This window comes from Nycticebus coucang, chromosome 5 (assembly GCF_027406575.1).
Source record: "Nycticebus coucang isolate mNycCou1 chromosome 5, mNycCou1.pri, whole genome shotgun sequence".
In the NCBI taxonomy this organism is placed as follows: Eukaryota; Metazoa; Chordata; class Mammalia; order Primates; family Lorisidae; genus Nycticebus; species Nycticebus coucang.
The window spans coordinates 13,794,311-13,807,543 of record NC_069784.1 but is presented as its reverse complement, the minus strand read 5'-3'; the positions used below and the strand labels follow the sequence as shown (position 1 = coordinate 13,807,543).

The window sequence follows — 13,233 nt, the reverse complement described above, 5'->3', positions numbered from 1 at the left end:
TGGGGTTGCAGGTGTCAGCCACTGTGCAGGCCACTGAAGGTGCTTTATTACAGCAACAACTCAAAATGTCTTGAGATACATGTAAGTTGTCATTCCCTTAATAAAAACTCAGAAATTTTAAATACATGTTTGCCTAATTATTCTTTTTTTGAGACAGTGTTTCAAGTGCAGCAGCATCAGCCTAGCTCACAGCAACCTCAAACTCCTAGGCTAACGTGATCCTCCTGCCTCAGCCACCTGAGTAGCTGGGACTACTGGCCGGCACCACCCCACCCAGATAATTTTTTTATTTTTAGTAGAGACAGGGTGTTGCTCTTGCTCAAGCCAGTTTCAAACTCCTGAGTTCAAGGGATCCTCCCACCTGGGCTTCCCAGAGTGCTGGAATTACAGGCATGAGCCAGCACACCTAACTCTAATGAGAGATGAAAGCAGGAACAGACATAAGCCAGAAACATAGACTGTTCAGATACTTGGAGCAATAGAGCAGGTGTGGAAGGCCAAAAACAATCCTAATTCCCGCAATCTGAACATAAATAACCGAACTCATCAGAGATTTATAAGGAGGTGGCTACTTTGTGGTTCATATACTTAGGTTAACAGAGCCTCACCTGACTGATGAAATTTCACTGGCTTACTTCTGATAAATCAGAACCAATCTTTAATCATGACAAAATATGCATAATCTAATCCTTTTATCAAATTGACTACCACTGCAGGAGTCTCATGTGTTTGTATAATTAAAAACCCATGTCAGCTGTATATAATAAGGCATTACGTTTGATGCAAATCCTTTTCTATTGAAATAAGTGCCAAGCTGACAGCAGGAAGTAGTTGATAAGAAAGTAACACAGGCATTGCTGATGGCAATCTCGATAACTGAACGCCAACGCCAAGTAAGCAGCCTGCTGCCTGTTACCCAAGAGCTCCTTTCTACAAAGATCAAGGGAACTGTCCTTTTGCTGCACCTCAGTCACAAAGGCAAGAAATTATCTCAAAAAAAGATAGACAGGCGATAGGTACACAGGAAGAAATGAGGAAGGAGGAAGAGGGAGGGAGGGGAAATATGATAATTTTATATCCATCTGTGATTCCGGTATTAGAAAAAATGGTAGAAGATGTTACTTGGTACTCTATCCTTGGTACAGAGATACCTGTGATTTTGGAAGCAAAGTAATATACCACATTCAAATAATTTCTATTCAGAGGAAAATTAACAAATGGATATGAAATTGTGTACTACTGTTTTGTGCTATAAGGAGTGAACTCCTATTGTTTCAGAGTCAGTACCAAGGGTCTTGAACTCTAGCACTGCTTTCTATACTGAAAATACAGAAATGAAAACAATTTTAAAAATATGATTATTTTATAGACCTATTCCTTATTTCTGAGATATAAAAAGAACACAACCTTTGAAAGAGCCTTTCCCCTTCAGCCTAAGAGAAAGAAGAGAATTCACAGTGCCCAAAAAGGAGAAGAAAGCTGAGGAAGAAGTTGCCTGGTGTAGACAGCGGGAAGGAGTGGGGTAACTCCTTCACTCACAGCGCACTCGAGTCCCCTCTCAGGCTTTGCTTACCCCTTTCTCCTTTCCCACCAGTTTTTGGAGGTTTGTTGTACTGCAAGGGAGAGGGAGTAGCACGGTTATTACAGTAGTTTGGTCTCCTTTTCTTCACCAGATCATCATACCCTTGAGGGGTTATTTACTGCCTCAACAATCTCTGAACCACGTCCATTGCATAATGCTGTACCATATTCTAAAATACCCTGGAATAGTCCATGAACATCAGTTTGTACTCTTGCAAATATATATTCTCATCAGTTGTTCATAAATACCTTTAGAGTGTCTGACGTGTTACTGTTCACATCACAGAACTCAGTAATCGTTCACTAGTACACATCAACAAATGAAAGACAAAGATGTAATTTTCAGAAGCCAAACGTGTTCCCATAACCATACGATAGAAACCACATTAAAACTTACCTGATTTACAGTTTACATAAGCAATCTAAGTTTTTAAAAATTACAATGAAGGCGGAAGGCCTCTAATCCTGTATTATACTCCTAGCCCAAATTAGCTTCATACCAGTAACTTGTCTGAAAGGCTCAGTTCATTCAAATGTTACACACAAGAGTTCTAAATATTGCTAATACCACGAGCAGGCTTGAGAACACAGGGCAAGAGGACTTACTGTAAGGCAGCAAATACTGAGCTTTTCTGAAAGCTAACAAGCCCTCTCATGCCACAAACATAAACAGGGTAAGCATACTAAATAATACACAACTGGAAAAAACATCTTTACTACTGCAGGTTAAAGAGACAGCCTACACTCATCACATGGCACATATTAAGATCTATTAAGCAATTTTAACATTTTGATGTTTCACAAATGTTAACAACTAAATGCATCATCTTCATTTAAAAGACTGTATTTGAGATGGCATATTTTATAGCTTTGAAGCTTTAGAAATATTTTCATTTGCAAAAATATATTCTAATACACTTACACATATATTCAACCTTAGGAATCATGGTCAATTTATTAAGCATATTTGATACAACATTGTTAAGAAAAAGAAACTCTAAAAGATCTGGCTACTGTGCTTATCTTTGACCCTCAAACTTTTCCATTTCGGTAACCGCATCAATGTCCAAACGCCATTAGAATGTCCACTTTTAAATCTTTACGGCCTGAGCAAAGCAAAATCTTGTGGGTTCAATCAGGAACATTTTCCTTTTGTATTCGGCTAAAAAGCTTAATAGAGTCACAGAGGTTAGAATAAAAGAAAGAGGATGATGTGACAAAGCTAAATTTTAGGATGCAAAAAGCCGTTTTTAGACCTGAATTGAGCAATTTTTATTGGGCTTTTTTTCTCCTTTTGGCTTTAAAAACTCTTAGCTTTTACACTTAATTGCCAGATTCCTATGATGTATAAAACCAATACCACTGACAGGACTTGTTCCTACATTTGATACTAATGCCTTTGGTTGGGTGACATGGGGAGTGGAATTTGAGGCAGAGGCTCACTGGGGGAGCTCTCTCAACTGCCAGGGCAGCCAGGATGGAGACAGAGATGGACACAGCCAGCCCCGCTACCACACAGCCCCCCACCCAGCACCTGCGGGGGGGAGGGGGGGCTCTGGAGTTTCTGGAGTTGGGAGAGCCCCCCAGAGACGTCACGAAAGGGAGCAACAGGATAAGGAGGCCTAGCTTTTATACTCTGGCATTCAATGGGGCTGCCTCTGGGGAGCAGGGTTTAAATCCCTTCAGCCCAGAGGTTCCTGGGGAGGGATTCAGCTGTGACCCGATCAGCAGGCTGCTGTCCAGACAGCGGGGGAAGAGGACCCCATCCTGAGAGGGGAATGTGGGAGGGACGCTACTACATCCAGGACAACACTACAATGGTTGTGTTTTATGCACTATTTTCCAAGACAGTGCTTTTAAACACTACTTCTCATTTTCACAGTTTTTATTCTATTTTTTTTTTTTCTTTCTGTAGAGACAGAGTCTCACTGTACCGCCTCAGGTAGAGTGCCGTGGTGTCACACGGCTCACAGCAACCTCTAACTCTTGGGCTTACGCGATTCTCTTGCCTCAGCCTCCCGAGCAGCTGGGACTACAGGCGCCCGCCACAACGCCCGGCTATTTTTTTGTTGCAGTTTGGCCGGGGCTGGGTCTCAACCCGCCACCCTTGGCATATGGGGCCGGCGCCCTACTCACTGAGCCACAGGCACCGCCCCAGTTTTTATTCTATTTTATCTCCTCGTACACACTGACATGTCAATCCTGTTTACAAAGCGATATTCAATGGGTTTCCTATAGAACAATGAACCTTAACAGGCAGCTTTTAATTGGCCCACATAGGAAACCGCATTACTATTAATTCCACAGCTACAACATAAAATAAAACCATTGCTTCTCAAACTCTAGAGCAATTAGACCTCTCGGCTATTTGGCTAACTCTGCTTCATGATACCCAATGCAGTTAATTATATTTTTTGATGTTAATAGTCTCTGTCAGTCTCAAGCACAACTTTTCTTTGATGAATATTTAAATTATATTTGAATAAAAAATAATCTTGGTTACATTTCATATTCAGTAATCATCACAGCTTAATAAAGGTCTACTCATCAAGGCTTGAAATAAATGGCCATGCACACACAAATGTCCAAAATCAACCCACCAGATAATGTATTGTTATGACCACCGTCTCCCCCCACCTCTCTCTCCTCTCTCTCCTCCCTCCTCTGTCTGTTTATATACATTTTTAAAGGCACAGTCTCCTTCACACAACATCCCACAGTTAAATTTCAAGTTACTTACAAGCATTCTTTTAAATTATCATTACAGAGTCCCATTAATTAACAATGAGAACATCTTAAGATTAGCTCACAAGATAATTTAATGTGTGAAAAAAATGCCAAATTATAAAATATCCTAGAAAAATCAACATACTTTCATTCGTCTCTTCTTGCTGTATTGTTTTGGCAATTTCCAAGAATAGTAAGGGGAAACAAAATTCTGATTTACTAAAAGATTTTTTGATTAAAGACTTTATAAAAACCCACTGAAATCATTACTACAGAAAAATAACAAATAATAGTGTTCTCTACCTGGCTGGGAGCTGGAGATGAGGGTGAAGGAAATTTCCAAAAATGGGGGTAAAAGAGCATGAAAGCAAAGTCTGTGAGTATAACTTCTTAAAAATGTGTTTATTCTTTATTTACTTTAAAACTTACTTAGATCATATTATAACGCGATTTTAAAAACCAAGCATTTATTTAACATAAACTGTGAAAATGGGTTATTCTAGCTAAAGTCTTTTATTCAAAGAATGAATAAATGGCTTATCTTACCTAGTTAATAAATGCCCCTTGATAAATTGATTTGTTAAATTTTTCATCCTTGCTCCCTTCTCCTAAATACAAAGAAGATACAATTTCAAAGAGATACAATGAAATGTCCTGAAATGCCCACATTAACCTACAGATGCTCAGTGGAGCATGAGGCCAATTTCTCAATACTATCACCCGATAAAATCAAAAGGTAAGTTATGGCTTCAAGTTTTGTGGAGCCTAAAGACTGTAAAATTTAGGAATCCTTCTTTAAGAAACAAAAGAGAAGAATTATGAGAAAACCAGGTACCCAAGTATTATTTAGAAGAACAAAGAAAGCACAACAAATAATTTTTTTAAAAGCAACAAGGACAATCACCAACAAAATCTAGAAAATGAAAATCATATGATTATCTAGAAAATTAAAAATTATCTAACTTGCTTGGCTTTCCTTTCTAATACTTTATATTTTTTTAGCTATATGTTCCATGGCTGTCTCTTCATAGAATAATTTCATAGTGTCACTTTCTATAACACTGCCAATTATTGAAGGTTGGGGTACAGAAAGCATGCACCTTGCACTGTCACACCTGTGCTCACGCTTGTTCCACGACTCCAGACTGTGTGCCAAAAACACGGGTATGCTGATAAATTCAATTCTATATTCATCAAAGGGGGGAGAGTGCACGGTACATCTGACGTTGGGCACTACCTTTGACACGTGCTCTGCGCACTCTCCTCGTACTCCAGCAAGAATAGGAAGGAGAAAACTTGTTTTGTTTAGGCATTTTTAAGAACCCAATACACTTTTATTGTTCTACGCATCTAATGACTGAAACAATTTCCCAGACCAGTTCTCGCCCCATACATTATAGACACTGTTTCTGTTCCACTACCCACATATCTCAGGTGCCACAGAACATAATTAAATTATAATATGACATCTGGCTTTGAACATTCATGTCACCATCAGTAAAGAAGTGTAATGAGTAATAGAAATAATACTAGAGGCCATTTCTTCACCAGAATAGCTAGCAATAACTAAACTGTACTTGAGTGTCTACAAACCACATAAAAACACCCCTACTAAATCGAGACTGAATTTATCACCAACTGAACTTCCACTTACTGGATCCCAAAATGCTCTTGGCTACTCCTCAGCCACCATAAATGAGGGGAAGTGTAACAGAGAAATCGGAGGAAGAAATCAAAACCTTAAAAGACTGTGTTTAAAAGCTGTGCTTCTGCAAATTTCACAGAAAACATATGACGCTGTGAACACATTCCAAGGCCTTAGAAGGGCCTGTTCCAGTGAAAGGCCCTTATGTTTTATGATTCATTAGCTTTGTGGATTCACCAGAAATCCATCATTACAGATCCAGAGTAATATTTTCAAAAATTACAGGTGAATTCAGTGATAGATCTGTGATCTAAAAAAATGAACAGAAAGAATAATCTTAAGCCAACTCAAATATAGCAACTCTCATTTCAGATGCTTTGTTAAAGCCATGGGTATGTGTCCAGGTGAGTTCTAAAATTGTATCTTTCTTGGTTGAATATGACATGTGAAGAAATTCTGGGAGAACTGTGACATGTAAGAGTTATATAATAAGGGCTGGGCACGGTGGCTCACGCCTGTAATCCCAGCTACTAGGAAGGCTGAGGCAAGAGAATGGCTTGAGCTCAGGAGTCTCAGGTTGCTGTGACCTATAGTGATGCCACGGCACTCTACCAGAGGAGAAAAAGTGAGTGTATGTCTCAAAAAAACAAACAAAAACACACACACAAAACAGTGAAACCCCCCATCTCCGGAAAAAAAAAGTTATATAATACATGGATTATATCAATTTATGTGAAATTAAATTAAAAGACTACAGAAGTATTTATTTTACATTGTTTCATAACCAGATTTCCTTAGAATCATCTGGCTTTAAAGCTAAATGTGGGATAAGAAACAATACCAAAAAAATCTAAATGGTTACATTTAAGGAAAATATGTGGCAAAAAAAAAAAGAATGCCTCTTTAAAAATCTGCAAAACAGATAAATACATATTAGCAAAATATCATCAGAAACCTAATAACCCACAATAATTTTCCTTGGACAACATACAAAGTTGAGTACCTACACGGTTTTTTGTTGTTGCTACTGTTTCTATTACAACCTCGGTTTGTAATTCAGTATATGATCTGTAGTATAAGAAAAGTTCACAGTTCATAGGACCATAATAAATAACAGCATAAGTTATTTTTAAGTAATTTAATATCAAATCTTTCTCTCTCCTCATTTAACAAAATGAATCAATAGAGTACATTATGAATGATACTGAGTCACCAAGCCAGTAAGAAAACAAAGCAAGGATTTGGGGTAAACTAATAACTAAAGATGTTTTCTCTACTGAAAAACAGGCATTTTATGTACTTAGGAGTCTCAATTTTGCCTAAACTTGTATTTATTTATTAAATAATAAACAGCATACTTCAGACAATGAATATATTCCACACTTTAGTGAATACAGGTGTTAATAAAAATGTCAATAAAAAATAATAAAATAAAAATAAAAATAAGAATAAATAATAAAATAAAAATGTCAATGGGAAATTGTACGGCCTGCTGTACATAATCTTTTTCTTTCCTTTTTCTTTTAAACAGGGGTCTCACTCTGTTGCCCTGGCTAGAGTGGTACAGCAGAAAGATCACAGTTCACTGCAGCCTCCAACTACTGGGCTCATACCATCCTCCTGCCTCAGCCTCCTATGTAGCTAGGACTACAGGAGCATACCACCAACCCTGGATAGAATTCCAAATTCTTAAGTGAAGTTACACTTCATAATTCGTTCTTCTTTTCTCACTGGGTAGAAAATATGCACTACATTACATTTTAGTAGCATTTGTCTATGAATTTCAGTTGGGGTGGGGGGACAGAAGCCAATTTCAAAGCAAACATAGCCAGCTGCTATGCCTTGATTGGAACCTCTAAAAAAAAAAAAAAAAAATTCATTTCTATTCTCTCTACAACTGTGATTAAACATCTACTCTTATCTATTCAAAGTGTAGCTTTTTGGAAAGGGTGCTTGAAAGCCAAATTTTTGTACTGTTAGTATGACATCAGCAAGTAGACCCACACCAAAAATAAGTCACACTCCAGAACAAAACAAAGTATTCAAATCGGTATATGTCAATGTATGTAAGTAGATCTGGTGGTCTTGCGTGTGGATAAATGCCTATTAGTAAAATGGCATCGGGAACCTACTTACCCACAATAATTCTCCTTAGATAGGAAACAAATAAATAAATATATTAATTTGACAAACATGGTTTCTGTCGAATAACTTCTTTAAATGTATACTTTATAAACAGAAATCAGTATTTTAGTGTATAATAGCGAATGGAATGTCCTAGGTGAGTAAAAAACTGCAATGACAAAATGACAAAGTTTGTCCTGCAGAAATAGCATTGTCATCTCCTTCATAACGCTCACCTTCCCAAAGAGAAACCTGGAATAAATAATCCCCGAGGCTATGGAAAGAACTATGAAAAGATCATTTTGATCATTTTGAGATTCATAGGTCAAACGAAATGTTCATGTTTAGTTTTCTTGGCTTTGACTCTGTTTCTCCACCTCTCGGCTTTGGTTTCAAAAATACAGACCCTTAAGAAGGAAAACCGAAGCAAAAAAACCCACTAAAGTTTAAATGAGATACAGCTTTGCTTTTAAAAACTAATTTCCCTTATCCTCAGGTATATCCAACCTGTATGTGTGTTCAAAAACAAGAGAAAATTCAACTTTTAAGGTATCATTCAAGCCCCTGAATTTTACTGGATAATCCTGAGGGAAATGGTCCTGGATGCCTTAACCAATAGACACGAAGGTAAAGTTCGATCTATGAATGGAGAATACCAATGAAAACAAGCAATTCTCACCTGTACCCTCCTCCGTCTTCACCATCCAGGAGAAGAATTACTTTACTCTCATTTAAAAAGGAGTAACAGAGGACACTCTAGGGCAGAATCTCTGATGTGACATTTTTTTTTCCTATGGTTGTAAAAGATATTTAAATCATCTGTCTTCTAAGCCATTTCATAATTTATTAGTCTTCCTTGTACACCATATATGAATGTTTAATAAGGTTCATGTTTATTCCTGCCAATAGTTTCCCCTTCCTATGAGTGCTTTGGTTTAAACGCTCATCAGTAAGTGACATGCAAAGTATGTGTCTAATTAGATATACCAATTAGAGCGTTAATGACTATTTATTACTGTACCAAGGTTCAAGAATCTATACTACTAGTAAGCTCTCAAATCCTCAGCCAAAGAGATGTGCTTTTAATACCAGTTAGCGGTATTGAAACAACTCAGCCAAGAGCGAGAGAATTAGTGGGACTCCATCAACTAACAGAAAATAAACTAAGTACACTGAATAGAGATGATGGGTTGGGAACATGTGAGTCATTTATTTTTCCTATATGTATTTCATCCTAATGGACAAATGGCTGATAAACCTGACATCACAGGTAGATAAGAGCACTGGAGATTAAACAGCATTAAGGTAAGAATGTAGTTTTTAAGTTACAAATTAACTGATGACGCCATACTGAATCTCAAGAGTCAAAGCATTCTATATCAGACATACTCTTATTTGACAATGTGAACATTACTTTCCTTTGCATTATTATTATTATTGCTTAATATTTCGATGTAGCAATTGTCTGACCTTTTCTGAATGTATTTATGCTCATTTGTTCTTTACCAGGTTTTTGTTTCTAGTCCTTATTTTAAACATTGTTATTGTCATAAAAATTTAAGCCTTTTTAATTTTGTGAAGGCAAAAAAACGGAAACCTAATAAACACATGAATATGTAAAAATTAAAAAAAAATAAAAAGAATACCCTGAAACAACAATGCAAGGATAAAATATACCAACCCCTCAAATATTATGAAATATTAAATTAGACGACAAGGAAGATTAGGTTAATTTTTTTTTCCTTTTGAAAAATGCCACTAGTGGGGGAACAATATGAAGATCTTAGAAAGAAGAGTTTCAAGTTTACTGTTACCTATAAGGAAATTCAGGAAATAAACATCAATTAAACAAAACCTCTTTCATGTAACTCTGACCTGGATACAAGGCTTCTTTATGAATGAATGATCAATATAAAAGTTGAAAGGACTGTATGTCAAGGAGAGTATACACAAACTGAAATCTATAATCATGAAGTCTGCCAGGGAACACTGGCAGGGCTGCGGCTGCATTTTAATGAATTTCCTTGATTAAATTCTGAGAAGCTTCCAATACTCACCACTTCTCACAGTAAGGCTGCTTGTGTGTATGTGAATGGTAAGTATCTTCTATGTTTAAGTATTTTATATAAAAAATTAATACCTATTAGTCAATCTGAAAATATCAGAAGTATATAAAAAAGTCTAGATAAATGAGAATACAGGTTCTAGGTTCATAAGACTCAACTATTTCAAGCCCCTGTGCCAAATAATTCAACTTTTTTCTCAAGCTTCACAAAGTTAAAAGAAAGGTATCACACTGCCAGTCCTTCACAGGGATATTTTAAAAATAAGTGAGTAGAATATAGCTACAGCAATGTAAACAAAGTGTGCTGACTACCATGACAGCTGATTCTCCAAGTGTAATGAAAGGGAGTTAGAGTATGTCGAGCCCTGAGTCCCCCTGCAGCTGTACAAATCCAGTATTCAGTAACTCTCTTAAAACATAAGGCATGGCCTGTCACCCTCCCTCCCACTGTAGAGGGTCCCTGGCTATATAGCTTGCCTGGTAGCAAGAATGGGAGCTGGAGTGACAGAAAGATCATTCTGCTTACGCCAGAGTAAGGCGCGCCTGGTTCTCTTCACACAGTCTTACTTCTGGCTGAATGTGGAGCTATGCCCTCAATTTTCCAGTCTCACTCTACTGTCGTGTAAAGAACCAAAGAACACAAAAGTAATGCCCTTTACACCTACAGTAACACAATCCATCAAATTCTCAGGCACACAAAAAATTGTCACCACTTGAGATGATCTTCAGTTAAAAATGTTAATAAAGAACTTACAGGCAACAGGTTAGAATACTGATTTAGAAAAAGGAAATTCTACGATAGAAAAACTATTCAGTGGGTAATAGGAAGGGAAGAGATCATCTCTTACTTCCATCACCATCCCAACCTTTCAGAAAACACCAAGGTCTAAACTCAGCTTTGTCACTTACTTAGCTTAAGTTAATTACAGAGTACCTAAGTTCTAGAAGCTAGATTTTTTTTCCTTTCACGGAAGATAAAAATCCCTGAATTATATCCCACTTTATAAATCTGTATCATGTATTTATTCACTGTCTGGATCCATGTGACCAGGGCAGTATCTAATTCCTGTTGGTCTGTGCTGCTCCTTGCTACTTTAATTTCCATCCTGAAACTCTTCTATCTTGAACACAATCCTAATGTGTTCTTTTATTTGAGCTGATAAAAATTTTCAACATCATCGACAAAACGAATGCCTCTCTTCCATACTCTGCTGAGGGCTTTTAAGACATTAAAAGACATTCTGAGCCCATCACAGTTTCCTTCATGCAACTTTACCTTTGTGCCTTAAATGTAGGTGTTCTCTTTGGCTTTTGCATAGAGAAACTACATCCCTTTTGTGGGTTATATGCCATTATCTACAGACCTGCAACTACCAAATGAAGTCTGTTTGCTTCTTCTATTTATTCTTCTTCAACCAATCACGTGAGTGTCAAATGTGTGCAAAGAACTGCCTGCTCTGCTATTTATTTGCCACCCCATTCCCAAATAATGGAACTGGATACTAAATGGATAGTATAACAGCCAAAAACACTGAATTTTATTTAATAAGAAACCTAGTGTAATTACATTATAAGGTTCTAGTCGGTTGCTATCTTGAAGTGTATTAAGAATGTGGCTAAAAGCTTGGAAGGAGCCAGGCTAATTCTCCATGTCTAGGACATTACTTTCCTTGGGCAATTTCATTACAAAAAAAAAGAAAAAGAAAAGGGATCTATCGTTCAATCAATTACATGAAACGCACCTTCCTACCACTGGGGATAAACGCAGCATGCACTCTCACTGTCTTTTTCAGATCAGTACACGTTCCTTTTAGTGACTGTCTGTGTTTATGAAGGCGCACTCACACATACGTGGAGTATAAACTGCTGTGTCAAACAGGACCCAACTCTGCACGTCAACTTTGCATTTAATACTGAAACATAAATCAGTAAGTACTTAATTACTTCAGATCTCTGGGCCAAAGAGCTGAAAACGTGAGAATATTACAAAACATCACCTGAAGTGGCAAAACTACCTCAATGACAACAGGATGTAAAGGGACGGTTGGTTACAAACGATCGGGGGCAAGACTTCAGGTCCATGTTAGCACAGGGGTGTCCAACCTGAGGGCTGTGGGCCGCATGCAGATTTTTTTGAGGACTGCTGTGCTTATCTGTGGTGTGGAGGATCAGGCGTGGACCTTTTCCTCAGCTAGTCAGCTTTCTTTATGCTTTGTATCTTTGTATCTTTAAAGAGGACTCTCATTCTTCCACTGTGCAGCAGAAAAGAAACAATCTGAACACCCTGATTTAGCGCATTGTTTTAGGACACCTTCTAGATTGTACCCAAGTGCTATAAAGATCCAGTACTGTTAAGAAACTTCTAATTAACTTATTAATAGAACACTTCAGAGTAATAGTAAGGTTTATTTGTTTCAATTCAAAGTGCTAATAACTGTGAGGTTTTGTTATTGTTGTTTTTTTTGAGACAAGAGTCTCACTATGTAGCGCTCGGTAGAGTGCTATGCCGTCACAGCTCACAGCAACCTTAAACTCTTGGGCTTAAGCGATTCTCTTGCTTCAGTCTCCCAAGTAGCTGGGACTACAGGTGCCAGCCACAATGCCTAGCCATTTGTTGTTGTTGTTGTTGTAGTAGTAGTTTTGTTTAGCTGGCCCAGGCCAGGTTCGAACCCGCCAGCCCAGGTGTATGTGGCCAGCGCCCTAACCACAGAGCAAAGGACACAAAGCCTGTGTTGTATTTTTTAAGTTGTCCCACAATAAATATCTTTAAAGAGTGTTTAAAAAAAATATCTGTAATGGTGACTATCTCATAAAGTATTAAACATCATTTGAAGAAACAATTTCATTTCTCACTTTTTAGGATTAGCTACTCAGTGTACGTTAAAGATAAATATGCTATCAGTTACTAAGAGAGCCTTAATTTCACAGTCTTAAGTGAGCAGGAAATAGAAAATGGAGTGTAATGATAATACTTTTACCTCATCCACAGTCTAAATTGCAATTGTATTTACATACTTGATTCTCAAATGCTGAAGTGGTAACAGTAGAAGAGGGGGTGAAATATGATGCAAATATATTTTAAAGGTACTGG

The 13,233-nt window shown here is 37.5% G+C and overlaps 1 protein-coding gene across 18 annotated transcripts in view; it reads right to left on the bottom strand.

Annotated features, from left to right (window-relative positions):
• ADGRL2 (adhesion G protein-coupled receptor L2) overlaps nt 1–13,233 on the bottom strand; it is a 581,138-nt gene that overhangs the window by 81,251 nt on the left and 486,654 nt on the right. The gene's annotated exons all lie outside the window — the stretch shown is intronic.